The sequence below is a fragment of the Procambarus clarkii genome, chromosome 39 (assembly GCF_040958095.1).
Source record: "Procambarus clarkii isolate CNS0578487 chromosome 39, FALCON_Pclarkii_2.0, whole genome shotgun sequence".
Taxonomy (NCBI): Eukaryota; Metazoa; Arthropoda; class Malacostraca; order Decapoda; family Cambaridae; genus Procambarus; species Procambarus clarkii.
The window spans coordinates 10,194,770-10,219,769 of record NC_091188.1 but is presented as its reverse complement, the minus strand read 5'-3'; the positions used below and the strand labels follow the sequence as shown (position 1 = coordinate 10,219,769).

At 47.5% G+C, this 25,000-nt stretch overlaps 1 protein-coding gene across 4 annotated transcripts in view; it reads left to right on the top strand.

Moving 5' to 3' along the window:
* The window catches only part of Pka-R1 (protein kinase, cAMP-dependent, regulatory subunit type 1), a 149,991-nt gene that overhangs the window by 23,357 nt on the left and 101,634 nt on the right, over window positions 1-25,000 (top strand). The window contains exon 1 of one of the 4 annotated variants that reach the window (XM_045745853.2): window positions 17,867-17,982. The exons of 1 other annotated variant lie outside the window; for it this stretch is intronic. The gene's annotated coding sequence lies outside the window, so the exon portion shown is untranslated. Of the gene's footprint in view, window positions 1-17,866; window positions 17,983-18,183; window positions 18,216-25,000 lie in introns of those variants that run through there. 2 more of the 4 variants (XM_045745854.2, XR_011230943.1) reach the window with 2 other exon arrangements.

Here is a 25,000-nt window from a genome sequence, read left to right as displayed (position 1 = left end):
TCTGAATGAATCCTTACACAAGTTGCTGAAGACTGTTCTGATGTTAGCCAGCCTCGCATATGCCGCAGATGTAATTCTTTTTATGTGGGCTTCAGGAGACAGGTTTGGTGTGATATCAACTCGTAGATCTTTCTCTCTATACGTTTCATGAAGGACTTCATTTCCCATTCGGCATCCTGTGTCTGGCATCCTGTTTCCACCGCCTAGTTTCAATACCTTGCATTTACTCGGGTTGAACTTTAGTAGCCATTTGTGTGTGTGTGTAAATAAAGGAGTTGTCTTATAAATCAATGTTTGCACACTTTGCAAAACCAATGAGAAGAGTTGTGACATGAGGATTATAGGATTCTCCAAGATGACTTGAACAAGTTGCAAAGTTCGTCGGAGAAATGGCTACCAGAGTTCAACACGAGCAAGTACACGGTTATGAAAACATTGAATAGGCATGAGGCGACCAAAGGAACAATACACCATGAAGGGCACCTACCTCGCTATAAAGACTATGAGAAAAAATACCCGAGTAGATGTAACACCGAATTTGACTCTGGAGGAACAAATCCACAAGGGCCGTGACGAGGATTCGTACCTGCGTCCGAGAGCATCCCAGACGCTGCCTTAATCGACTGAGCTACGACATGGTATAAGAATTGCAACCAGAAATTCTACTGAATTTGCTTGGATCCTGCAGCCTCTCCGAGACACAAACCAGGATTTTACATAATTACCCCATGCACTCGAGCTATGTCAATAGGCCGTTGTACCTCTTCGCCCTTACTTCATTACAGTAGCTCAGTCGATTAAGGCAGCGTCTGGGATGCTCTCGGACGCAGGTTCGAATCCCCGTCACGGCCCTTGTAGATTTGTTCATTTGATGCATCACGCTATTGTGATTTCTGTGTGTATTGACTCTGGAGGCTTATATAAATAGGGTAACGTCAGCAGCATACTCTACACAAGCAAAAGTTAGAACATCATTCAGGAACCTAAATAAGGAGGAATTTAGATAGATGTACATCTACGGGAGCCGGTCGGCCGAGCGGACAGCACGCTGGACTTGTGGTCCTGGGTTCGATCCCAGGCGCCGGCGAGAAACAATGGGCAGAGTTTCTTTCACCCTATGCCCCTGTTACCTAGCAGTAAAATAGGTACCTGGGTGTTAGTCAGCTGTCACGGGCTGCTTTCTGGGGGTGGAGACCTGATCGAGGACCGGGCCGCGGGGACACTAAAAAGCCCCGAAATTATCTCAAGATAACCTCAAGATATACCAGTAGAGTATTCCGCCCCGTCGTGGAGCCCCGCGAACACAAGGCGACTCGAAAAGGTTCAGAAGTTTGCGACGACGCTCGACCAAGAGTTGCGAGGGATGGGATATAAAGAGAGACTGAAGGAACTAAACCTGCAGACGAGGCTAACCTTAGCCCGTGCTACTTGCCCCGTTCCTGTGCCAGGTAAGTCCTCTACGGGCTCACCATAGCCCGTGCTATTTGAAGCCTATGTTCCGAGTAACTGAATCTAAAACAACTACTACTACTAAACCTGATTACGCTCGAAAATTCAGAGAGGTGGGGAGCCATGATTGAGACGTATGCAGTACTTAGGGGGAGTGAGAGTGGAAAAAGAGGACATGTTTACAATTATAGTCAATAACACAAGAGTGCATGGATGCGAAGTTCAGACTCTGACGAGTCATAGAGATGTTAGAAAGTTTTCTTTTGAGGAAATAATAGTGGTGAAATGGAATGAAGTAGAGGAGGAGGTTGTGGAAGGAACCTCCATTCAAAACGTTAAGAGTAGATATGATGGAAAAATAGGTGAGGAGTCATTGCTTTAAACAGCAGTCTTAGGCCCCTCTTCAACATTTGTTCTTGAATCCCTCGTCTCCATCCACAATGGCAGGAAAAGTTAAAGATTCAAATTCAAATTCAAATGTTTATTTAGGTAAAGTACATACATACAAGGGGTGATACAGATATTGATGGATTTCTAGATAGAGCTAGTACATACAATGCCTAAAGCCACTATGACGCAAAGCGTTTCGGGCAGGAAAAACACTAAAGACTAAAACTTAATACTAATAGATCTAATGTTGGATGGTGCAGGCACAAGATCTAATGTTGGATGGTGCAGGCACAAGATCTAATGTTGGATGGTGCAGGCACAAGATCTAATGTTGGATGGTGCAGGCACAAGATCTAATGTTGGATGGTGCAGGCACAAGATCTAATGTTGGATGGTGCAGGCACAAGATCTAATGTTGGATGGTGCAGGCACAAGATCTAATGTTGGATGGTGCAGGCAGAAGCAGGCGAGTATACACCAGTATATCTGGGTGTGTATACCTGCACGGGCGCCTGCATAGTGTGCGGCGTATATTACACACCAACCAGGGTGAGAATATTTTTGTGAAGACTTTCAAATTGTTAGCTATCTCCTCGCTAATTACCTGAGCAGTCATTTAACTGTTAGAGGAGGGCTATTGTGCTTTTACACCGAGTGGAGGCGCTAGGTGGAGGTGGAGAGGTGGAGTAGGGGGTGAGAGAGGGATGAGGGAGGGTACCTGGGCGTGGAGGAGATTGGAGAGCCGAGGGGGGAGAATGCCCTGTCATTTTATGGTCTTGGCTATAATATAACTCTGGAGAGCTGTGGCAGGTAAATCATAGCAGGTGGAGAGAGAGAGGGAAGGAGAGGGTGTTGGCGCGGTGGGAGGCCTGGAGGGCAGCCAGAGACAACACCCTGGTGGCAGATCCACTTAACACATCCACACTTCCCCCGCCCCAATTACTCAAAACTCTCAACCATTCGTTGCCGTTTTAACTGGATTGTGTGTATCTCGCACGAGAGCGTCGATAAGGGCAAGTATGTTGGTGGTGGTGTTGACGTACTGGCAGTCACGGTGGCACCGTCAACCCATGCGCAGTCACTCCTCAAATGTGTATTAAGTTTAACAGATTTAAAACACTTCTTGGCTTGTGCTGGCCTGACTCATGTTAAAGCAGTTTGGGTCTTGCATGGAGCGGATGAAATTGTGAGCCTTCACTTTTGAAGACAGGTGTATTGTGAGTGTGTGAGAGTGCGGCGGGACCCAGCCTGGGTCTAAGGGATCTGGATCCATTGTGAGCGTGTGGGTCTGCATCCCACTCACACTAGGGATCTAGAATGTGGCGAGGGCTTCAAGCCAGGGGTGGGCTTGAAGCGTGTGTACGTGTATTCAGCGTGTACGTGTACTTGTACGTACACACACACTCTGGAAACTTTATTGCACAAAATGGGTTACAACACTGATTACCCACAAGATACAAAGTTAGTTGTCACAGGCTGTCAGAGTTCCTCCAGCTCCTCAGATGGTCGGCAGGAACCATGAATGTAATGTGCATTTAACCCTCCGTATTGCCACGCTGAGTTGCTTTAAAAGAAAGCTGGCGGCTCTAAGATCTCTTGTTTTAATTACGTTAGAACCCTGGGGCTAGATTCACGAAGAAGTTACGCAAACACTTACGAACCTGTACATCTTTTCTCAATCTTTGGCGGCTTTGTTTACAATTATTAAACAGTTAATGAGCTCCGAAACACCAGGAGGCTGTTTGCAACAATAACAACATTTGATTGGCAAGTTTTCATGCTTGTAAACTTTAATAAATGTAACCAAAGCCATCAAAGATTGAGGAAAGATGTACATGTTCGTAAGTACTTACGCAACTGCTTCGTGAATCTGGCCCCAGATTCTTCAGAAAGCTAGTGGCACTTTTACGCAGGCACCAAGTTTCTTTGAAGTAATGGTGATTTAAATCTCTCGGCTTACAAGACTTGACTGATTACCTGTGAGTGGCAGCATCACCCGGATGTGCAACACTGAGATCAATGTAGGTGTTAGCCAAGCTTGGTACACACGGGTAGCCCCACTCCTCCTGCCTACCCTTCTTCCAGGGGTTTACTGTGATCCCCCTCTGGCTGACCAAGAGGCTTAGGAGAGATATGGGGGCATTAGTTTACTGGGCGCTCTCTCTACTGGACAACCCGCTGTGGTAAGGCTCCTCCTAATGATTTCATTCATATATATATATATATATATATATATATATATATATGGCGAGGGCTATATATATATATATATATATATATATATATATATATATATATATATATATAATATATATATATATATATATATATATATATTATATATATATAATATATATATATATATATTATATATATATTATATATATATATATATATTATATATATATATTATATATATATATATATATATATATATATATATATATAATATATATATATATATATATATATATATATATATATAATATATTTATAATATTTTATTGTGGTATTTAGGTGGTCCACGGACTTGTGCTTGTCCTCAAGAGGGGTAAGTTCTTGAGACATACACTATACGAACAAAACCAGCCTTGGAACCGGAAGAAATTAACATTTCTTAAGAGAGGCTCGAGTCTTTGACAATAGCAGTCTGGGGGTTAAAAGGGGTCAGCTGGAGTTTTACAGTGGGAGGGGGGAAGGAAAGTGGAAATTTACAGTGGGAGGAAAGTGGAATTTTTACAGTGGGAGCATGAGAGGAAAGTTGAATCTGAGAGTGGCAGCCATTGTACACTCTACACAAGAGAATGTGTGTTTTTTCTCTCTGTTCAAAGTTGGAGGCCAGATGCTTGGGGCTAGCCTCACCCAACTGTGTAGGGGGGAATGGTCTCGGGTGTGGGACGGACATCTAAGCTGGTTGGACTCTGTAGGTAGGCCTGAGTTAAATGCCTTTTAAGAACTGTAATGAATTCGGAAATGAAAACTGGGATTTGTTGCCTGTAGAGTGTTAAATCATTCCCACAGTTTACGTGCGCATTTTCGTCATTTACTTAATAAATGTAATGGTCTATCTGAGGTTGAAGGAGAGAGATGGGAGGGAATGGGGCCCGTGATGCGGGTTCGAACCCTGGGTGTTCCCAGGCACACGCTCGCTAAACTTTGTCGTGGCTAGATCGTGTGCCTGGAAACACCCCAGCACCTAGGTTCGAACCCTCACCACGGCCGCTACGGATTTTCTCATTGATACATGACGATAGTGTGATTAGCACGCTGGACTTGTGATCCTGTGGTCCCGGGTTCGATCCCGGGCGCCGGCGAGAAACAATGGGCAGAGTTTTTCACCCTGTGCCCCTGTTACCTAGCAGTAAAATAGGTACCTGGGTGTTAGTCAGCTGTCACGGGCTGCTTCCTGGGGGTGGAGGCCTGGTCGAGGACCGGGCCGCGGGAATACTAAAAAGCCCCGAAATCATCTCAAGATAACGCTGTGCACTCATAGTATTGCTAAAAGTACCTTAAACTTTATTACTGTGAACGCAGGCAAGGGTGACATGGTATATTTATAAGATATTCGAGGCACAGGTTCTTGCTTAGTACATTTAGATAATGCCTTACGAGACAAGGTTACACACTGGTCAAATGCCCATTATAGCCACACAAGTAAGAGGGCATTAAGTACAGTACATATCGGCGTATATAAGGCGCATCTAATTTACAAAGATAATTTGTGGGGGAAAACAGTTTGGTATATTTCATCTAAGTTTACAACAAAGTTTTCAATTAGTTTTGTAGGGGGAAAACTCCTACAAATGTAAATACAATCGACTTGAGAATGGTCCAGGACGGACCGAAACGTCGTCGTCCCTTCACTTTCTAGTGTGTGGTCTGGTCAACAAATGTAAATACATATATATACAGTGTTGGTGGGGGGACACACACACACACACACACGTGCTATCCGCCAGCAAATACGGAACCGAGAGTCAACTCTCTAAACTTAGGGCCAAAGGCGTTTCACCAAACTTCTGAATATGAGAGAGATCACCTACTGAGCTGCAATGGTGCTAGTCTGTATGATGAAAGGAGATTGTCAGCCCTGGTCTCAGGCCAGGCTTGGGGAGTAGAAGAACTCCCAGAACCCCATCTAGCAGGTATCACGCAGGAGATGTGGTGTTTGCGTTCGTCTGCAAGCATCAATAGTCTGGCTGATCACATTATCAACCCCGTAACCACTGCCTGATAGCTACTATCACCCACCTTTAAACAGCAGCCGAAATTAACGTGTCAATTCCTTCTACTGTCAACTGCCACAAATATGATTGAATAGAATGAAAGCAAATTCGTCAAAGAAGCGCGGCCTTTAGTAAAACCATGCTGTCAATCATTTATTAATCTTAACGTTTTTTCAAGATGTAGACGATTTTTTTATTGACGATTCAAGCAATTTCCGCACAATGGATGTTATTAAGCTAATTTGGCTGATAGTTCGACGCGAGCGATTTATCAATCTACCTTAAAAATCGGTATCACATTAGGAACCCGTCACAGCTCCGGTACTCTGGCTGACTAATGAATAATATATATTGAATATGTAAGACGGGGCTCACAAAGTTCTTCTTAGCATTCTTTAAGCACCCTGACAAACACCTCGTCTGGCCCTGGACACGCTGGCAAATATTAAAATGTCGTTTAAAAATGTAAACCATAGCGCTTTCAAGGCAGTCATTGACAAATACTGGAATATGCAGCACCGGTCTGGATTCCACAACTTGTGAAATATAAACTGAAAATTCAGAAAAATAAAGGTTTGGAACAAGATTAGTGCCAGAGATAAAAGGGTTAACCTGTTAGGATTGGATAAATGAACTGGATCTCATAACCATAGAGCGGGAGATATGAGGGCAACATACATGATACTGAGAGGAGAATAGGCAAGGTGGATTGGGACGGGAGAAGATAAGTGGAACACGCGATAGTTGGACAAACAGCAAGAGTTGACAGTCAGGATATACTGGTACTCGCCTAATTGTACTCGCCTAATGGTGCTTGCGGGGGTTGAGCTTTGGCACTTTGGTCCTATGCAGGTATGGGTGGTCAACAAGTTCAGTGCACTGAAAGTAGTAGTTATGGAAGGTATCTATCCACAACTTTAGGGCCAGATTCAACAAGCAATTCAAACGTCTGAATAGTTCATTAAAACTTTAACGCAACAAGTAAATTAAGGGGTAGTAAGCGGGGGGGATAAAAGCTAGATCTCACCTTCCCGTAGATACTGGTAGGCAGGTACAGGTTAATAATAGGGCGTGGGTATACTCATACTAGTAAATACCACGTGGGTATGCACAAGTTATCCCTCCCGTGTGGGGAACACTCGGCTTGAATACAATTGTATGTAGGCCCCGGCCTGATATCACAATCTTGTTGTATAGTTTTTTATTCAATGTTTATCTCAAGCCCAGCAGCGAGAGGCTGCATTTAGAGTCAAATGCATCATCTATTTAGATGATGCATTTAGAGTCAAATGCATCATCTATTTAGATGATGCATTTAGAGTCAAATGCATCATCTATTTAGGTGATGCATTTAGAGTCAAATGCATCATCTATTTAGATGATGCATTTAGAGTCAAATGCATCATCTATTTAGGTGATGCGTTTAGAGTCAAATGCATCATCTATTTAGATGATGCATTTAGAGTCAAATGCATCATCTATTTAGGTGATGCCTTTAGAGTCAAATGCATAAATGATATAAATCATTTAGATTTACAGTCAGAGCATTTAGAGTCAATGTTGAGGTTTGGGACAGTTGTCAATCTTAGTGCATAGAAAGCTCCAATACATCTCATTAATCACGCCTGACGTTGATAAGGCGCCAGCGCCACGTGACCACCTCCGGTCACGTGGCGGGCTCACCATAGCCCGTGCTACATGGACATTTCGTCCTGAGTAGCTATATCTAAAACAACAACAACGTGACCTCCCCCCCCCCTCTCATAATGTTTACATAGAGCACGTGGAGGCGGCGTGACGTCAGTGTGATGAGGTGAGCTAGATGAGTGTGTGTTGAGGTGAGCTAGATGAGTGTGTGATTGAGGTGAGCTAGATGAGTGTGTGATGAGGTGAGCTAGATGAGTGTGTGTTGAGGTGAGCTAGATGAGTGTGTTCGTCTGTCTGGAGTGTCTCTTGGATGCCTCCTTGAGGGAGCTGGTCCATTCTCTCGAAATGAAAGTACTTACAGTAACTATTTGGTCGAAAGTATCAATATGTAGTGATGAACTAGTGCTTATAGCAACTATTTGGTCGAAAGTACCAATATGTAGTGATGATCTAGTGCCTATAGCAACTATTTGGTCGAAAGTACCAATATGTAGTGATGATCTAGCAGAACGTTGACTTTTATATTATTGAATTTGGACACACGGGGGACACATTGTAACGAGCAACGTTAATATAAGACCAAACTTAACATCTAGCAAGTCTTAGCCGCTATCTTAAGGCTAATAGAGTACTCACATGTACTATACTAGGCCCAGAAATATTTAAATTTGATTTTAGCTTTAATTTTGTTCGGGATACACTGCACTTCATAGTACACAAAAGTGGTTTACTGGTTATCCATCCAACCCGTCCTCTTAAAAATAACGTCGCTTTTGGCTGGTGTGCGTTATGGCCAAAAGTGGACGTAATTTGAAATGAAATCGACTCACAAAAGTGACGTACTGTCCCGTTTTCTATTTGAGTCGTCCAGCTTACTTGGAAAGGTTAGGAGAGGAAACTTTCAATTAACGTTTTTCATAACGTTTTGATACTTATGAGAATTTCCTGCCCACCTAACCTACCAAATGACCCTTAACTAACTGTTGTTGAAAAAAAAAATCATTTATTTTCATTTTTTTTTCATTTTCAAATTATGTCCACTTTCGGCCATACGGGCAAACGGCCAAAAGCAACGTTATTTTTAAGAGGACAGGTTGACCCATCACTACACATTAGTACTTTCCACCTAATAGTTACTATAAGTACTTTCATTTTAGGAGGATGTGTTGTTTAATGTATTTTGGTGAAGGTGGTGTATAGTGTGCTCTCAAGAGGGGGGGGGGGGTGCAGCGTGGGGCGTAAAACTGGGGGAATGTCTCGCAAGATGCTGTTGAGATGTGCTTGGAGGAGAAGTGAGGGGGGGGGGGGGAGGGCGAGCTAGGCTATTAGCCCCGCCTGCCAAGCGTTCTTAGATTAGTAGAATGACTCGTTTCTGACGCGATTATTCGCACATTTGCATGTATATATGCAAATACACAGGGGGGGCTGATAGCTGAGTGTACAGCTGTAGCACCAGTATACATATAAACTTAAAATATAAAACATATTAATGTAACCCCTGCACATTTGTACACCATATATTACAGTACCACTAATGGTTTACACCGGAACCAAAGGTGTCCAACAAGAAAATGCTACACAGGATTAATATCGCTGCCACCATCTGCCTTGACCATTGAGACTATATCAAGCAACGAGGCAAGAAACATTGCTTGACTTAGAGAGTCCTCTTTCTTTAACTGTCAATAATTATGGGACGGTTGTTAGCAAATTATATCCAGAAGCTACGGGGATTCAACAATTGACACAGATGGGAAGTTTAACACGAGTTTATTGAGAACAAATTATGAAATTCATAAAACTATAAATCCCTACTTTAACACTGGCAATATTGGCAATTGTTACAGGATCCAGACATGGAAAACGTATCAAAGATCACACACATTACCTTAATTTAATTAAGACCACTCTCTGCCTCTCAGTCTGGTGGATTCACTCTTCACCTAGTTTGGCTTGCCTGATGACCTGCAACCTCACTGACCTGCAGCCTCACACTCTCCGACACTCCAGCACTCTCTCTCTCTAACTATCATACAGGGGTATATATACAACTGAATCAGAAGGGGGGGGGGCGTTTTACACTGTTGTGGGAACGTCTGGTGTGGACCTGTTCCCAGCTGATTGAGCCTACTCGGGAAAAGTGTGTGTTGCACACCTAAATGGTTGGTCAGCACCTTAGGGCGTCAGCTTCACATGATGTACAAAAAAGCAATCAAGCTGCACCATTAAGTTGTTTGTCAAGACTATCAGGATTATTTATAAACAGGAAACAAGCTGACTAGGGAGGAGCCAGATGATATTTCAATTAACTCTAGCTGAATCTGAGGTTACAGGCTGATCTTACCAGGACGTTCCCAGGGTGAGTCATGGGTGTACTTTCCCGGCGTTACACAGCGCTCTGGACTCGTAATCCTAGGGTCCGGGTTCGATGCCCGGTGATGGCAGAAACAAAAGGAGGCATAGTTCCTTTCACCCTGATGCCCCTGTTACCTAGCAGCAAATAGGTACCTGGGAGTTAGACAGCTGTTTCGGGCTGCTCCCTTTTGTGTGTGCGGGGGGGGGATAACTATAAATTAATTAGTAGTTAGTAACAGTTGATTGATTGGGAGTTGAGAGGCGGGCCGAAAGAGTAGAGCTCAACCCCTGCAAGCACAACTAGGTGAAGACACTAGCCTGTGTGCGGACACCGCCTTTCTTGCCGTAGGTTGTGTAGTGTATAGAGTTGTGTGTGTGTGTGTGTGTGTGTGTGTGTGTGTGTGTGTGTGTGTGTGTGTGAGATTGATTGATTGATTCTCTCACCTCACTCACTCTCACATCTCACTCTCTCACCTCTCACTTATTCTCACCTCTCACCCCTCTCTCTCTCACACGTGGGGGGGGGGGGGAAATTTACGCCCCCCCCCCCCCCCAGATGCAGCCCATAACAGCTGCGCGGGCTGCATCCTCGCGGGATGGGGGGGGAGGGGATGGAATTAAGGGTCAGGGAATCGAACCCGGACCCTTAGGACTACGAGCCAGAGTGTGCTGTCCACTCGGAGAGGGATGAGAAGGGGGGGGGGGTAAGGTGAGCGTATGAGTGGGTGGAGGGGGGCTAGGGGGGAGGGTGGTTCCCCAGATCTATAAACCAAGGTGGCCAGCCTCCTGCAGCGGTCCACCATAACTCCTCCTCCTCCAGCTTCCCGAAACCTCTACTGCAGCAGCAGCAGCAGTTTGGGGGGAGAGGCGTGGTCTGTACGGCCAGTTCCCCCCCCCCCCCTCTCTCTCTCTCTCTCTCATTCTCTCTATTCTCTCTATTCTCTCATTCTCTCTATTCTCTCTATTCTCTCATTCTCTCTATTCTCTCATTCTCTCTCATTCTCACTCACTCACTCACTTTCTCTTTCCCTCTGTGTCTCGCCGTCCGTCCGTCCCAGCTTTCTTTGCCAACTTGTTCCAACAGGTTTCCGCTGCAAGCAAACAGCCTGTTGGACCAAGCTCTCGGAAGTTTAGCCTGGCCCCGTGCCCGGTTTAGAGAGAGCAACAACTCCCAGAACTTCATCCAGGTTCAGTTCCCCAGAGTACTGTGCTTGCTCCAGTACTCTGTGATATCGGAGATAGACAAGGACACTATATATAGTGCCGTATCATCCTTTGCAGATGACGCTAGGATTTTTACGAGAGTAGACGACATAGAAAACACAGCAAACCTCCAATCTGATGTAAATCGGGTCTTTCAATGGGCCACAGAAAATATATTTAATGAAGATAGGTTCCAGCTCCTGCGTCGTTGAAAAGGGAAAATGTAAAAAGAAACCATATATAAAATGCAGCCAAATCATACTGTGGAAAGAAAAATCCATGTAAAGGATCTGGGAGTGATAATGTCGGAAGACCTTACCTTTTAAAGAACACAGCAAAGTCACAACTGCTAGGCCAGCAAAGTCACAACTGCTAGGCCAGCAAAGTCACAACTGCTAGGCCAGCAAAGTCACAACTGCTAGGCCAGCAAAGTCACAACTGCTAGGCCAGCAAAGTCACAACTGCTAGGCCGGCAAAGTCACAACTGCTAGGCCGGCAAAGTCACAACTGCTAGGCCGGCAAAGTCACAACTGCTAGAAAAATGACAGGTTGGATAATAAGAACCTTTCAAGCGAAGGGCTCCATATTCCACTGCACTGGAGTGGAGTATTGCTGCACAGTAACAGCCCCCCTATTCAAAGCTGGGGAAATTGCTGGCCTGGAGGGCGTGCAAAGATCATTACATCCATTTAATAAAACATTTGAATTATTGGGACTAATTACAAAAATTGAATTTGCATTGTATAGACAGGCAGATGGGAAATCGAAATCCCCCCGAAATCATCTCAAGATAACCTCAAGATAGGCATGTCAAAGTGAGGGTCCTCCGCGGGCCATATGGCTTACATTTATGTGTCACGAGGGCCACACGGGGTAATGTAGTTGTTTACCAAAAGTAGAAAAAAAAACTAAATTTTAAACGGCAACATAGACTTCTATGCAACAGCAACAAATACATTGATCAAAAAATTACAAGAGTTCAAAATAAGCATTTAAAATGACAATTTTTGCTGTGTCTGGCTGAAATGTCTGTGCAATTCCCACTTTGATCAGAAATGACAAGTGTTGATCAGTCAGCCTTGTTCTCTGACAAGTTTTTGTTGTATCTGAAAAAAATTAAATTAAAATTATATCACCGGTTAAAAAACTGAAACAAAATTTAGGCCAGCTTAACAACTGCTACGGGCTCACCATAGCCCGTGCTGCTTGGAACTTTTTGTTCCAGGTAGCGAATCTTAAACAACAACAACAGTAGTAGTTAACATCACGCCATCAGGAGTCTTAACTCGCTTGCCTCACAGCTGCATTTGTTTCCCTTGTGCTTTTAAAATCTATTAAAAGGTGATAATTTAAATTATAAAAATTGCAATTTTGGCCGTTAAATGAGGGAATTACAGTAATCCTCTGTGCGGGCCGCTGGTGGGCTTGCGAAGGGCTGCATGTTTGACACGCCCGTGTAGAGCACAGGAGGGGGAGAGAGACATAATAATTTACACTTTGAAAATATTATAGGGACTGGTTGCAATTCTGTACACGCAAATTACATAAGACCAGGTGACACGGCTGGGTGGGCAGAATAGCCGTTGAGCAAATGAGAGGTGCAATAGGTATATTGAGAGACATCTCGACATCAAAAGACGTTTCAACACTCCAGCCACACTTAAGGGGCATAACTGACCAGCGTCTCACGATGTTCGGAAGAGTACTCGATTAACGCCAACAAAGGAATACCTGATCAACCAGGCTTCGAACAGCCTGGTTGATCAGACGACCAACCAGGAGACCTGGCCGCGGTCAGTGTTCTCTTTACCCCTGGCCAGTGTGCTGCTCCCCCCCCCCCCAGTGTTTTTCGATTCCCCCCATGTTCTTCCCACCCCTCGTGATCTCCCCTTTCCCCGTATTCCCCCTCCCCCGTATTCCCCCTCCCCCGTATTCCCCCTCCCCCGTATTCCCCCTCCCCCGTATTCCCCCTCCCCCGTATTCCCCCTCCCCCGTATTCCCCTTCCCCGTATTCCCCTTCCCCCGGTGTTCTCCCCTCTCCCCCACTACTGTCACCCCCGTGTCTGACGTAGAGAGTTATGGTGTGTGGTCGTTCAAGGAACCATTACAAGGTAGGCAAGATGCTTCTCCCATTAGAGGTGATATGCAGGTTGTGGCGTGGCTCCCTCGCTGCGGGCACCCCACATCGTGACGGGGCTGGCCACATGGGGGAGGTGGCCACCGTGGTCGTCTTGGGCCACATGGCCACGTCTCCTTCAGTTTGACTTCCTCCTTGGCAACTGTGTTGTTGGAATCGTGAGCGCCTCACTCGACGGGTAGATGACTTTTGTCTTCATCCCGTACCGATCATCTCGTTGGTATGGCGCCAGAGGTATTGTCGATGAGTTCATCCTTTAATGAATTAGTGTCAATTTGGAAGCATATGTCTTCCAAATCCTTGTATGTCTTTAAGACATGTATTTTTCTTAGCTCTAAGAGAGGGGAAGCAATTTTTTTCTTAATTCTTCCAGCGGTGGGGATCGCGTTATGGATTTGACACTGTTGTCAAAGCGGAAATAAATCGGCGTGACATTTCATGAGAGGCGGCCAGTGGGGCGTGTGCAATACTTTAACACTGACGGCGAGTGAGTTGAGAGGTGGTGGTGGATGGTAGGGCTGGCGGCGAGTGAGTTGAGAGGTGGTGGTGGATGGTAGGGCTGGCGGCGAGTGAGTTGAGTGTGGTGGTGGATGGTAGGGCTGGCGGCGAGTGAGTTGAGAGTGGTGGTGGATGGTAGGGCTGGCGGCGAGTGAGTTGAGTGTGGTGGTGGATGGTAGGGCTGGCGGCGAGTGAGTTGAGAGTGGTGGTGGATGGTAGGGCTGGCGGCGAGTGAGTTGAGAGTGGTGGTGGATGGTAGGGCTGGCGGCGAGTGAGTTGAGTGTGGTGGTGGATGGTAGGGCTGGCGGCGAGTGAGTTGAGTGTGGTGGTGGATGGTAGGGCTGGCGGCGAGTGAGTTGAGTGTGGTGGTGGATGGTAGGGCTGGCGGCGAGTGAGTTGAGTGTGGTGGTGGATGGTAGGGCTGGCGGCGAGTGAGTTGAGTGTGGTGGTGGATGGTAGGGCTGGCGGCGAGTGAGTTGAGAGTGGTGGTGGATGGTAGGGCTGGCGGCGAGTGAGTTGAGTGTGGTGGTGGATGGTAGGGCTGGCGGCGAGTGAGTTGAGTGTGGTGGTGGATGGTAGGGCTGGCGGCGAGTGAGTTGAGAGGTGGTGGTGGATGGTAGGGCTGGCGGCGAGTGAGTTATTATTATTATTAACATCTTTATTGACAAAATTGATTACAATTTTGCCTAGTCTGAGGATTTCAATTAAGTCTTATTAAAGTGAGGTTAATGCTGGTATTCACTGTCACGCAGGACAGAGGATCACACACAAGACAATAGGTCTAACAATAGGCCATCAATAGGACCAGCCGGGCTGTGGTGGGTACGTGGCCCTGCGGGCCGCTCCAAGCAACAGCCTGGTGGACCAGACTCTCACAAGTCGAGCCTGGCCTCGGGCCGGGCTTGGGGAGTAGAAGAACTCCCAGAACCCCATCAACCAGGTATCTAAACTGTAGGCTAAAGCACATATATATCATGGTTACAATCAATGTTTTAATGTATGAATATGTGAAAACAACTTTCTATTGTGCACTGCCACACAAGGGCAGGGATGGGTTCATAAGTGATGCTGCTTAGAAGTAATATAAATAAAATTGTTCTTCATTCTTTAAAATAGACAAGCAAAATTTTGATCAATTGTTAGGATGTCGTCCAGAACACCTGAGTCAATGAAATAGTTACACAGTTGTGTGAGTGAGTTGAGAGAGGTGGTGGATGTAGGACAGGCGAGCACCAGGGTGGAAGAAGCACGCCAAACAATACAATGTTCACCAAACAATAACGTCAGGCTCCACCCAACACTGCCTGTGACGGGAAAATTATAGGGTGGATTATAAGAGCTGGTGTCTGGACGACTAGGGCAGGTTTCCAGTTCTTTTTCACGCTCTTGTAGTAACAGTGCGTCTATAATCACAGGTGCCAAACCTGCCCACCAAAATGACCACATACCGGAGTGAAAGGTAGGGTAGGAAGTGCAAAGTATAAATCTCTGGGTGCCATAAGCACAGGCAACAGTTTAAACGTCAGAGGTCCACGACTTCAATCCCCTCTCAACAAATTTACGAAATGTAGTGGAACAAGAGCGGAAGTTTTCAAGAGAAAAGTGGACAAGTTTCTGCTAGTTACCTGCGCGGCCTGGCTGTGCAACCTGTCCCGGCTGTGCAACCTGTCCCGGCTGTGCAACCTGTCCCGGCTGTGCAACCTGTCCCGGCTGTGCAACCTGTCCTGGATGCGACAAAGAACGTCGCATTTCGATCGTATGCGTTACACAAGGGCCAAAATGGTCGTACTTGAAACTGGAAGCGGCTGGCGAAAGTGACGTACTGTCCCGTTTTCAGTTTTTGGGACTGATAGGTTAGGAGAGGACGGTTATAATTTGACAGTTTTCTTGAGGTTGGGAAACCTTTGGAGGGGACGGGCTGGCCTGGCCTGTGATGGCTATATGGAGAGCTATGGAGCTCTCTTGGGCTATGGAGAGCTATGGAGCTCTCTTGGGCTATGGAGAGCTATGGAGCTCTCTTGGGCTATGGAGAGCTATGGAGCTCTCTTGGGCTATGGAGAGCTATGGAGCTCTCTTGGGCTATGGAGAGCTATGGAGCTCTCTTGGGCTATGGAGAGCTATGGAGCTCTCTTGGGCTATGGAGAGCTATGGAGCTCTCTTGGGCTATGGAGAGCTATGGAGCTCTCTTGGGCTATGGAGAGCTATGGAGCTCTCTTGGGCTATGGAGAGCTATGGAGCTCTCTTGGGCTATGGAGAGCTATGGAGCTCTCTTGGGCTATGGAGAGAGAGCTTAACAGACCACACAGTAGCCAGGGAAGGCTGGCCAGACTCCGGCAGTAGAACAACACGCAAAATCACCACCAGGTAATCAGCCATGTTATTAAATGGTGAAAACACACGATTGTCATATTAAATCAAGGGAGGCAACGATGTTGATACTCCACGAGGCCACTGTACTACACTCTGGCGTACTAACACACTTCTCAATGTCTTGACGTCATTCATGCCATTAACATTGAGGCTCGGTAACACCACCACGAGGCCCATTTTATTATTAATAACATCTTTATTGACAAAATTAATTACAATTTTGCCTAATCTGAGGATTTTGATAGTCTTATTAAAGTGAGGATAATGCTGGTATTCACTGTCACGCAGGACAGAGGGTCATACATAAGACAATAGGTCTAAACTGTAGGCTGAAGCACATATATATCATGGTTACAATTTACCACGAGGCCCACACTCCACGCCAGACCAACGCCAACATTTTACTCTCTCCCGCTCCGTCAACGCCTGTTGGATTTCTACAGGTCGTCGAAGTGGCGTCAAAGTAACTCTCTAATTACATGTCTGAGGGACACACAAGCTGAAATACTTGTATACCTGCTTGATGGGGGTTCTGGGAGTTCTTCTGCTCCCCCGAGCCCGGCCCGAGGCCAGGCTTGACTTGGCCTCGGGCCGGGCTTGGGCCTTATCTTGGCTGTTGTTGCATGTGATGTTATCCTGGCTGTTGTTGTACGTGTTGTTATCCTGGCTGTTGTTGTACGTGTTGTTATCCTGGCTGTTGTGGCACGTGTTGTTATCCTGGCTGTTGTTGTACGTGTTGTTATCCTGGCTGTTGTTACGCGTGTTGTTATCCTGGCTGTTGTTACTGTGTTGACTCGTTATCGTTATGGGATAGATCAACTTCAAATGATCATTCTAGTTGAGGTGTGGCGTGTTCCGGGGGGGGGGGGTCCTTCAGGTGTGGGGTCAGTAAGAGAGAGGGGGTGTTCAGGTGTGGGGTCAGTAAGAGAGAGGGGGTGTTCAGGTGTGGGGTCAGTAAGAGAGAGGGGGTGTTCAGGTGTGGGGTCAGTAAGAGAGAGGGGGTGTTCAGGTGTGGGGTCAGTAAGAGAGAGGGGGTGTTCAGGTGTGGGGTCAGTAAGAGAGAGGGAGGTGGTGTTCAGGTGTGGGGGTCAGTAAGAGAGAGGAGAGAGAGAGAGGTGATGTTCAGGTGTGGGGGTCAGTGAAAGAGAGAGAGAGTGGTGATGTTCAGGTGTGGGGGTCAGTAAGAGAGAGAGGTGGTGTTCAGGTGTGGGGTCAAACTACACACACTTGCTCAAGCTGCGTTGTGAATGTTTATTTGACTTTGAGTGAGGGAGAAGGTGGAGGGGAGGAGGTAGGTGTTGTTGGAGCTGGGGAAAGGGGGGGAAAAAGGGGTGGGTGTTTGGGGGGAGGGAAGGGGAAGTAGATATTGTTGGGGAGGAAGAAGAAGGGGGGGGGGTGTTGGGGGTCGACATTCTACTCAGTACTTTTACCAGACATTGCATCATAACATTTGTACGAGGCCGTGTGTGTATATATAAAGGTCATGTTTGATTTAGATGGGGCTGAGGTTCACATTAGCGTGGGCCGCTGCCCTATTTAGGTGGTGCGGGTGGCGGCGGGGTTTGGGAGAGAGAGAAATTCCGCGTTGGCACCCGGCTGGGGGTTATAGTGCCGGTTACCGCCTCTCTTTCTTTCCCCCCGTCAGTCTTGTGTTGGACCTCTTGGAGGTGAAGTGTCCCGTGTTCGCTCCCGCACCCAACTTGTCCGGTATTGAAACGTGTTTGGAGACTAGGCGAACGCACATGCTGGAGGAGGAGTTGTAGTGCAGTAATTTTATCTGTGTGACTCCCATGTTAATTACGGGGCCCTAGCGTGCGTGTCTGGTGGAAATTAGTGGTGGATGTTGGGTTTGCGAGGTGAAACTGTGAGGCTGACTGTCACTGACTGGGGGTCCTCTGTCATCAGTTGGCCGCCGGCGCTCGTACTGAGAGGACGTGCGAGTAATGCTGCCCCTCCCTCCCTCCCTCCCTCCCTCGCTTGCCAGCCATAGTCGACCAGCTATACTAAATAACGTTTTCGTACCCAGTGTTTGGAAATGGGTTGTGTTGTAGACTGGAGGTGACCCGCGACTCTTATGACCGCTGCCCTAACACTGTGAGAGTTACAGGTGTTAGGGAGGCAAACCTTGTGAGAGTTACAGGTGTTAGGGAGGCAAACCTTGTGAGAGTTACAGGTGTTAGGGAAGCAAACCTTGTGAGAGTTACAGGTGTTAGGGAGGCAAACCTTGTGAGAGTTACAGGTTTAGGGAGGCAAACCTTGTGAGAGTTACAGGTGTTAGGGAGGCAAACCTTGTGAGAGTTACAGGTGTTAGGGAGGCAAACCTTGTGAGAGTTACAGGTGTTAGGGAGGCAAACCTTGTGAGAGTTACAGGTGTTAGGGAGGCAAACCTCGCTTCTGTTGTGCAGACAAGATCAAGAATTATTGTTGTCGAGAAGGTTATGGGGCGTGTCATTCACTGGCGAGTGAGCGTGTCCCCATCACACCCGCGTCTCTCTCCTGCCACACCTGCATGCGTTGCGTCCTGCCACACCTGCGTGTGTCCTGCCACACCTGCGTGTGTCCTGCCACACCTGCGTGCGTCCTGCCACACCTGCGTGCGTCCTACCACACCCGACCTAACAAGAAACGTACAAACCCAAGCAACACACCTGATCTGCCGAGTCCGATGCATAGAAAATGTAGATAGTTGAGTCTTGACTTTGTATAGCAGGTTGCATTTGTAACGTTGGATACCACAACGTAACAAACCGCGACCTATTAGTTGAGAGGATGAGTTGACGAACCCTCCGGTACATCGGAGAGCCGGTCGGCCGAGCGGACAGCACACTGGACTTGTGATCCTGTAGTCTTGGGTTCGATCCCAGGCGCAGGCGAGAAACATTGGGCAGAGTTTCTTTCACCCTATGCCCCTGTTAACTAGCAGTAAAATAGGTACCTGGGTGTTAGTCAGCTGTCACGGGCTACTTCTTGGGGGTGGAGGCCTGGTCGAGGACCGGGCTGCGGGGACACTAAAAAGCCCCGAAATCATGTCAAGATAACCTCAAGAAGATACCCAGAAAATCTGGGCTGATGCTGCCCGAATCTTTTTAGTTGTGACTTTCGGGAGTGTTGACCCTGATGGGCGCGTCTCCTTGATACGGCTTCAAACCCGAGTAGTTTTGAATCCGTCATAATCCATTATGTTCCCCCCAAGCATGTTATTTTGAGTGTGGCGAGGGAATGGATACCTGGTTGATGGGGTTCTGGGAGTTGTTCTACTCCCCAAGCCCGGCCCAAGGCCAGGGCTTGACTTGTAAAGAGTTTGGTCCACCAGGCTGTTGCTTGGAGAGGTGACGCACGGCAGCACGTAATTAAAGTTGGTGCAGGATGCTGCAGGAAGTATATGTGGGATGCATATGTGGGAATGCATGTGTTGGGGCCCCTCACACAGGGATAGCGGTGTGCCGGGACTGTCAGCGGGGAGGCGAGGCCGACGGGCAGCCAGATAGGGCCTTGTGTCGGTGTTCAAGTGCGGGGAGTTGAGTGGAGGTGGAGTAGGGGGGGGGCCTTCCCAGTTCTCCCCCCCCCCACTTCTGCCACGGATATTTTGCTTCTTTTCATCATTTCCTCTGATGCTTTGAAGCTCATCGTGGTCTAGTGGGTAATGCGTGTCTCTCGGGTGACCAGAGACTGAGTTTACTTCCACCGCGTTACTCTAATATGTTCTCGTGTGTGTGTGTGTGTGTGTGTGTGTGTGTGTGTGTGTGTGTGTGTGTGTGTGTGTGTGTATGTGTAATTGCCTAAGTGTAGTTACAGGATGAGAGCTACGCTCGTGGTGTCCCGTCTTCCCAGCACTCTGTCATATAACGCTTTGAAACTACTGACGGTCTTGGCCTCCACCACCACCTCACCTAACTTGTTCCAACCGTCTACCACTGTTTGCGAAAGTGAATTTTCGTATATTTCTTCGGCATCTGTGCTTAGCTAATTTAAATCTATGACCTCTTGTTCATGGATTTTTTTTTACAGTTTTCAAGGTTTACAAGGTGGTGGTTGTTTTAGATTTAGTTACTCAGAACGAATTGTCCATGTAGCACGGGCTATGGTGAGCCCGTAATTGAGTTTGGTTATTCCCGATAACCTTGTTACTTTGATATTTGGGTCAAAGTATTAAATGGAGGTGGGGTTTCCTCCTTTTTCCCTGTTTCTTTTTTGCTTCTGTTTTTGTCTTGTTTTAATAACATTATCTTGGTGGCTGTTATGGGTGCAGAATGTTCACTAGTGATTCCCATTCTTTAACGGGTTTTCTAATCATTGTAGTCGCGGTGGAATGTGCATCTAATGCAGTTGCTGTCGTTGGATTAATGTTGAGTTTTATGCGCAGGGTTTCAGTAGCTTCACATTCCAGTAAGTAGTGCAATAGTGGCGCCTCTGCTTCTGTTTCACAGATATGAAACTCTTTAACTATTGGGTTCATTACCTCCCAGCAGCATTTGTAACCAACTCTGAGTCTGTGTATGACTACTGCAATGTCTCTAGATATCTTTTTGTCAGGCTTGAAAGAGTAGTACCCAGTGGCTTGTTCGTACCATATCGCAGTGGATCTTCCTTCCGCTACTTTGACTGTGACGACTTTTGATAGTTGGGAGTATTTTCTTCTTGGTTTGCTCCTTAATCTGGGAAAAACTTGGAGGTATTTGAACCTGAACAGCTTTTAGAGCAGTGGCAGTTTTTGCTAGTGAGTCTGCCTTTTCATTGTCATCTATGCCAATGTGACTTGGAATCCAATTTAGGGTGATTGACTAGCCCTAGATTATGGGCTTCTTTTCCTATACCTGGTTGATGGGGTTCTGAGAGTTCTTTTACTCTCCAAGCCCGGCCCGAGGCCAGGCTTGACTTGTGAGAGTTTGGTCCACCAGGCTGTTGCTTGGAGCGGCCCGCAGGCCCACATATCCACCACAGCCCGGTTGGTCCGGCACTCCTTGGAGGAATAAATCCAGTTTCCTCTTGAAGATGTCCACGGTTGTTCCGGCAATATTTCTTATGCTTGCTGGGAGGACGTTGAACAACTGCGGACCTCTGATGTTTATACAGTGTTCTCTGATTGTGCCTATGGCACCTCTGCTCTTCTATATGATCCTCTATATGTTGGATTTCTGTGAGGAGTTGTATATTATCTCTGTGCTGACTAGATAATAATGAATGGAGCGAAGATTTCGAGTCGGTGTTTACAAATAGATATCCAAACATGTATAAGTGTAGAGACACTTCACTCCACGATTCACCTAACCTCATTAATCGTAGGGAGCGGCGATGGGTGAGGTGATTGTTGCCTGACTCTGGCCTCTTGTTGTCCGCCAGGTTTTACATCTTCCCTCTGGGTCAAGGACCATCTAACACCTGTATACTCGATGCCGTATTCATGAGGATGTTGATTACTGGTGTCAGTGTCAGAAAAATAAATAATAGTCACAATGCTGTTGTGTTTAATGACCGGTGTTTTTTATTTTTTTATTTATATAACTAAATCATGTTGCGATATTGTGATTTTTTTTTTAAGAAAGTGTTATGTAAGACGGTCTTACGTAAGTCCCCCGTGAACATAATGGCACTAGACTCAAGGGAGCCGGTCGGCCGAGCGGACAGCACGCTGGACTTGCGATCCTGTGGTCCCGGGTTCGATCCCGGGCGCCGGCGAGAAACAATGGGCAAAATTTCTTTCACGTTATGCCCCTGTTACCTAGCAGTAAATAGGTACCTGGGTGTTAGTCAGCTGTCACGGGCTGCTTCCTGGGGGGTGGAGGCCTGGTCGAGGACCGGGCCGCGGGGACACTAAAGCCCCGAAATCATCTCAGGATAACCTCAAGACTGAGTACGTCTCCCAGTGATGGTGGACAGATGTAAGCAAAAGTTGGTGGTTATAAAAGTCTATTTTGCCTCCACCGCCCACCAAAAATAATAGTATTTGTGTGTGACCTTGTCGTTGGCGCCTAGCTGGAAGCTGAAAGTCCCGCGCAGGAATATCACGGGGGTGAAAAACCACGTGGCGTCACGCCTGGGATCATTTGGTAATCACCTAATGTAGAGAAGCCGAGCTGGGACCCGCCCATCCCTCGTCACACACCACCTCCCCACGACACACACCACCTCCCCACGACACACACCACCTCCCCACGACACACACCACCTCCCCACGACACACACCACCTCCCCACGACACACACCACCTCCCCACGACACACACCACCTCCCCACGACACACACCACCTCCCCACGACACACACCACCTCCCCACGACACACACCACCTCCCCACGACACACACCACCTCCCCACGACACACACCACCTCCCCACGACACACACCACCTCCCCACGACACACACCACCTCCCCACGACACACACCACCTCCCCTCGTCACACACCACCTCCCCACGACACACACCACCTCCCCACGACACACACCACCTCCCCACGACACACACCACCTCCCCACGACACACACCACCTCCCCACGACACACACCACCTCCCCCACGACACACACCACCTCCCCCACGACACACACCACCTCCCCCACGACACACACCACCTCCCCACGACACACACCACCTCCCCACGACACACACCACCTCCCCACGACACACACCACCTCCCCACGACACACACCACCTCCCCACGACACACACCACCTCCCCACGACACACACCACCTCCCCACGACACACACCACCTCCCCACGACACACACCACCTCCCCACGACACAGTCTTAATTTTAATTGTGGGGGTGTAGGTCCCCGGGGGCAACGGTGACTATTACTGGCGGTCTGAGGTGGTGCTCAGCGTTGGAACCCGTCTTGTGCTTAAATCAGAGGTCCACGTATACAAATTATGCTCCGGGAACTCTTGAGGGTGGTGTAAGCTGTGCGAGGCTGCTGCTACTGCTGCTGCTGCTGCTGCTGCTACTGCTACTGCTGCTACTGCTGCTACTGCTGCTGCTACTGCTGCTACTGCTGCTGCTACTGCTGCTGCTGCTGTTGCTGCTGCTGCTGCTGGTCGCTGGTGTTAGCTCAGAGCCACCACATCCCTTCCCTTGTGAACACTTCGCACAAGTCAGCGTCTTCGCTTCTTAAAACACTGCAGGAACTGGTGTCAGTGGTGAGCGGGGACCTCTTGCTGACACCTTAGTCTCTTCTTATGGGACGCATCCTGGGCATGACTCTCGCTGGTGCAGGTCCTCCCTTCCCCCCCCCTGCTTACACCCTCACCCTCCACACCCTCACCCTCCACACCCTCACCCTCCACACCCTCACCCTCCACACCCTCACCCTCCACACCCTCACCCTCCACACCCTCACCCTCCACACCCTCACCCTCCACACTTACTCTCACCCTCCACACTCACTCTCACCCTCCACACTCACACACACTCACCATCCACACCTCACTCTTTAACTTCCACACCACAAAACCCATCTAGCCTCGTACGCGCGTGGCTTACGTCAGGGTAGAGAACGTTAATATATTTGTATCATAATTTAGCGTTAATCTGGAGCATGATAAAAACATTAGATTCGAGCATGTTATTTCCTAGTAATGTGTCGGGTGTGGGCTGTGCTTAGTGTGTGTCAGGTGTGGGCTGTGCTAAGTGTTGTCAGGTGTGGGGTGTGCTTAGTGTGTGTCAGGTGTGGGCTGTGCTTAGTGTTGTCAGGTGTGGGGTGTGCTTAGTGTGTGTCAGGTGTGGGCTGTGCTTAGTGTTGTCAGGTGTGGGGTGTGCTTAGTGTGTGTCAGGTGTGGGCTGTGCTTAGTGTGGAAGACTGGGTCTATTATGGGTGAGATCGGTTACAATTAAGAAGTCAGCAAAATGTCCAGATGATTTAAGGTGATTAAAGGGTCAGGCAAAATGTCCAGATTAAAGGAGGGTCAGGCAATAATGTCTGGATTAAAGGGTCACGTAAAATGTCCGGATTAAAGGGTCAGTAAATAATGTCCGGATTAAAGGGTCAAACAAAAATGTCCGGATTTAAGAGTCAGGCAAAAATGTCCGGATTTTATGGTGTACGGTGGGGCGGTAAATCTCTTGTTCGCGGCAAGTCTCGTGTTCACAATTGCGATTATCGCCAATTGTGGCATGTCTCTCTCTTCATCCTTTTTTCATACATTCTCTTCTTCATCCTTTTTTCGTACATTCTCTTCTTCATCCTTTTTCTCCTCTCGTCTTTATTTTGTCTTTCTGCCACTCCTCTCTCTCTCATACCTTCCCGTGATGTGACCATGTGCAGCATGGTACAAACATAGGAAATGTATATGTTTATCTCTCAGAATGTTTGGTAATATGTTTATTGTTTGTGATGTGTGTCTATGTATGTATGTATGTATTAACACGATGTACTGAACGGGGTGAGAATAGCTTGAGCTACCTCATCCCTTTGTGAGTATTTTACTTCAATAAACTTATTTCAATGGTACAAACATTATACTCCCAGCACGGTGGGCACACTGTACTCCCAGCACGGTGTGACCACTGTACTCCCAGCATGGTGTGCACACTGTACTCCCAGCATGGTGTGACCACTGTACTCCCAGCATGGTGTGCACACTGTACTCCTAGCATGGTGTGACCACTGTACTCCCAGCATGGTGTGACCACTGTACTCCCAGCATGGTGTGCACACTGTACTCCCAGCATGGTGTGACCACTGTACTCCCAGCATGGTGTGCACACTGTACTCCAGCATGGTGTGACCA